Below are 4,799 nucleotides of genomic sequence, written 5' to 3' on the forward strand. Positions count from 1 at the left end.
TAAATTCCTCCCTGCAGTCCGCAAAAGTCTTGAGGGAGCCCCCATCAAACAGATCTGTGAGCACCCTACAGTTGCCTTGAGGCCACCTACCGAAAGCCCCCATCCGATGTGCCGGGGGAAAACTTGGATTTCCTTTGATAGGGGTATGAGGCGAGGGGAAGGTTGTAAGGCCCTTACGGACCGCTATCCTGTCCCAAATCTCCAGCACTGTTTTTGTGGGCACCACTAGGTACGCGCTCGGAGATTGCCCTGCCCTAGGTTTCCATGCCAGCTCCCATATGGTGCGCCCAGTCACGGCCCTATCCATATGGAGCCACCCTTTGTCGCTCTCCGTTACACCCCACTCCACTACGTACCGAAGGTGAGCAGCCCAATAATAGTCCACCAGGTTGGGGCAGGCCAACCCTCCCCTGTCCCTAGGCGCCAGCAGGAGAGCTTGAGAGAAGCGAGGTTTCTTCCCTACCCAGATGAAGTTCGTTAGATCTCGCTGAAGGCCTCTGATGCTATGTAGCGGGATAGGAGTAGGCAGACATTGAAATAGATACAGGATTTTGGGCAGAATGGACATCTTGACGGTGTTGATTCTGCCCAGCCAGGATGGTACAAGTGGTCTCCACCGCCTCAGATCATCCAGGATCGCGCTTCGAAGATCTTTCCAGTTGGCTTGCGTCCAGCCGTTCAACGAGGGGGTCAACGTCAGGCCCAGATACCTGATGTGCTGGGTCGACCATCTATAGGGGGCTAGTTGCTCTAAGGAGGGGATATCCGATTTCGCGATAGTGAGGCTGAGCACCCAGGACTTGCTGTAATTAATTTTCAAGCCAGAAGCCCTCTCAAAGAGGCACAGCGCAGCATGCACTGCCGGTAGGGACTCTCGGGCTGCGTGAGCGCAAGGATAAGGTTGTCTGCAAAGAACGCTACCTTATTGTCTTGGCCGCCTAGAGGAACATCGTGGATATTAGGGTCCCTCCGTAACATATCCGCCAGGGGCTCAACTGCGAGGGCGAATAAAAGGGGCGAGAGCAGACAGCCTTGCCTGGTGCCCCTACCGATGTTGATCAGCTCTGAGAGCTGCCCGTTGACCCTTATCCTAGCCCGCGGCGCAATATATGGGGCCATGATCCTGGCAATCATCTTCGGACCGAGCCCCACCCTGCGCAGTACCGCCCTGAGGAAGGACCAGTCTACCCGGTCAAACGTCTTCTCTGCGTCTAACGAGAGAAGACCGGCAGGGATCCTCCAGTGGTGAGCTTTCCCTACCAGGTTGGCAACCCTGCAGACGTTGTCCGCTCCCTGATGCCCGTGAATGAAGCCCACCTGATCAGGATCGATCAAGCTCGGCATGTGAGGACCCATTCGCTTCGCTAATAGTTTGGTGTAAATCTTAAAATCCAAGTTCAGAAGAGCAATCGGCCGGTACGACGCACACAGTGAGGGGTCTTTCCCAGGATTCGGGATCAAGGCAATTTCTGCCAGCCCCATATCAAGGGACGGACCCATCTAATCGGTGAAGGAGTTAAACAGGCGTAAGAGGTAGGGGCCTAGCTGTGCTTGATACATGCGATAGAAGGATATTGGAAGCCCGTCAGGCCCCGGTGTTTTCCCCAAGGGGAGCTCGCGGAGCGCCGCAGCTATCTCCTCCGGCATGATCTGCTCCTCTAGTTCCTCAGCTTGCTGCGGATGCAGTGTCGCACCACCGTAGTGCCCCAGTACTTCCTTTACCAACTCCGAAAGTGGCTTCTCTTCTGTGTACAGTGCCGTATAGTAGTCCCGAAAAGCTCGACATTTATCCCTTGCCGCCACCACCCTGGTCCCATCGTGCAGTTGAACATTTGCTATATGCTCTTTCGTGGCTCAGGCCCTCAGCCTCCGCGCCAGGAGGTTCCCCACTTTGACTCCCCCCTCAAAAAACCTCTGATTCAGTGCCAGGAGGGATTTCTCAGCCCTATTTGTGCACATCAGCCTGATCTTACCTCTAAGATTAGCTAAGTGCCGTCTCGTGTGCCGAGTGGAGTGGCCCTGGTCCTGTGTTTCCGCCGTCCTCAAGTCTCCCACAAGTTTATCTTCCAGTGCGCGAGCGTCACGCGCCCTTGCAATCGCGAGGGAGGTGATATGGCCCCGTATGGTAGCCTTAAAGGCATCCCAGACCACCGGGAAGGGTGTTTCAGGGAGGTCGTTGTTCTCAAAGTAGGAGACAATGGCTCCCCTAATGTCCTCCACAGCCTCCGCGTCCCTCAGAATGCTCGGCGGGAGGTACCACCTCCGTTCCCGGGCAGGGCACGCCGCCGGGTCCTGTAGCAATAGCTCAACGTGGGCGTGATCCGAGAGGGAGATATCGGACATGTCGACCTCCATCTTGTCACAGAGGAGATCCCTAGTAACAAATAAGTAGTCGATGCCAGAGTAGGATCTATGGACGTGTGAATAGTATGAGTACCCTCGCTTATCCGGGGAAAGTACCGCCAAGAGTCGAACAGCCCAAGGTCCGTCAGCTGCTTGCGCAGAGTCGCCGACATTGCTCCTGCGCCACTGGAGGAGTTCTCACTCCGGTCTACCTTAGGATTCCATACCAAATTGAGGTCCCCGCCCACAATAAGTGATGAGCCGGTCTGCGGTATCAGCCCCCCTAGGAGGTCTCGGAGGTAACGGTCCTACGCCTGATTAGGGGCATATACATTGCACAGCCTGATGTGACGGAGCCCGATTTCAACCTCCACACGAAGAAATTGTAGTGTAGCTCCTATTTTCCCAATAGGCTCTGCGCATTGGAATAATACCTACAGCAGTAAAGGCCTAGGCCAGACGTTAACTAGGTCTACTACTGTCGATACTAGACTTAAGTTTTGGGTTTGCCAGCTTAGCTCAGAGTTCGCTAGAAACTTTCTCGAATGTTCAAGGAGGAATTAACTTCCCTGATTAGACAAGAAGGGATTTAGTTTCTGACAACCATAGAACATGACAACTTTGCTCTCCCCTAATCAAGAGTCAATCTCCAGAGTCGTGTGAGCACAAGGCAATTATTTTACTCAGTCAGTACGTGCATTCTTAGTCTCATCAGAATGTAGAGAAAAGGAAGAGACGGGCGTGTTCAATAAAAGGTGTTATTTATTGATCAGTCTCTTTTCTCATACATGAGAAATGGATCGATATTATTGCAATACTTATAGTTAAGTAAAGTGCATACATTAAAAGCAATAGTATAAAATAATACTGTAAAAACATTGATATGGTTTCTGAGCCATATGATGTTTCAAATGATTAAAATATATTTACATACACATATACATTTGACTAAACGTACTCAACTGGTGTTTCTAAATATGCCTACCCCGTGTACCTGACCTAAGTCTAATGCGTGGGCGGGAATAGAAAGTTACAGTTTAAGTTAAGTTTGTTTTTGCCAAGTGAATAACTAAAGAATTCTCTGTGAGGGGTTATTCAGTTCTGTACCTGGAAGTTAGGATGAATGAGGAATGGTATCTCTTTCTCTGCTCTCGATATTCCAGGCTGCCTGCGAGGGCTGCCCGAAAGCGCCGGTGCTGGGTCTCTCGGCTTGAGATAGCAGCGCGTCTCTCAGCGCGTCAGGAAGGCGGGGGTGCTGCCAGCGGGGTCTGCTTCTGCTCTCGGCTTCGGCAAGTATGGCTGCTCCGTCTTGTCACCACGCGTGTGTTTGCATAGGGCAAGATCGGCAATATTTATACCTTAAAGGTGCCGAGATTGACGTAAGGATGGACATAGATACGTCAATAAAGATGTCATACGACTTGCTCGTTAGCACATTCTTTTACTAAAGTTCTCTGTGAAATCAAAACAATGGCCGCACGGATTATCCAGGTTGTCATAGGTTTGATTTGTTATGAGAACGTCGTATGCCTTATCAGGGGCTGGAGGAATGTCGCTTGTCTAATTAGATCTCAAGCGTTATGACCTAATCAGATAACACGTTCCTGTGCCGTAGTGTGACTGCGTCAGATAACGGTATCTGCATCATGGGGGCTTGTCTTGCCTCATGGGCTGACTGTTAGTTAACTTGATAGTTAGTTTAACCAGAATAGGGTCAGGAATAGGGGGATCGATTCAGAACCTATAGGAATACACGACACCCACTCCACGCTAACTATGGTCATATTTACTAATCTATGCATAGTATGACATAGTACAACATACTATAGAGTATAGTGTATACCTTACCACCCCAAAATACATAAATGCATTTTTAAATTTTCAAATATACTGAAAATTTCAGTCTTATATATTGTATGCACTTAAGCTATGAATTAAATGCAAAAGTAAACACGCATTTGTATACATTATTGCTAATTTGGTATTTGAGAAATACACATGAAATGGCTCTTAATATGGCTATACAGAAAGAAAGTTCGAGACCATTTCATCACATAATAAAACATTTGTGAACATACCAGCGGGCAGCTAAAGTCTAAAAAGTATCTAAAAAATAGAAATCTTAGTTCTCTAGGAATAGTTTCTTACTTTAAGCAGAAGATCAGTGTCCCGGAAAAAAATATGGGAAAATATTTTAGGGGGTTGCTGAAAAATTGCTGTCCGTGAACTGGATTGTAATTGTTCATGTGACTTTATTTTTAAAGTTGAAGGCCGAATTCAGGGAACGCCGTGTGCGAGTTTACTCAAAAGTCTCTATTTCTGTTCTGGCGAGAACATCATATCATTCAGGCTTTCGAAAAAACTGTCAACAGCTTCATGGGAAAGTTCCACTAAGTCGGAAATAGGTGTAACCATGCATTCATGTGCATGATTGTCTCCATTGACATTCTGATTCG

The sequence above is a fragment of the Lissotriton helveticus genome, chromosome 4_1, assembly GCF_964261635.1.
Source record: "Lissotriton helveticus chromosome 4_1, aLisHel1.1, whole genome shotgun sequence".
Lineage (NCBI taxonomy): Eukaryota > Metazoa > Chordata > Amphibia > Caudata > Salamandridae > Lissotriton > Lissotriton helveticus.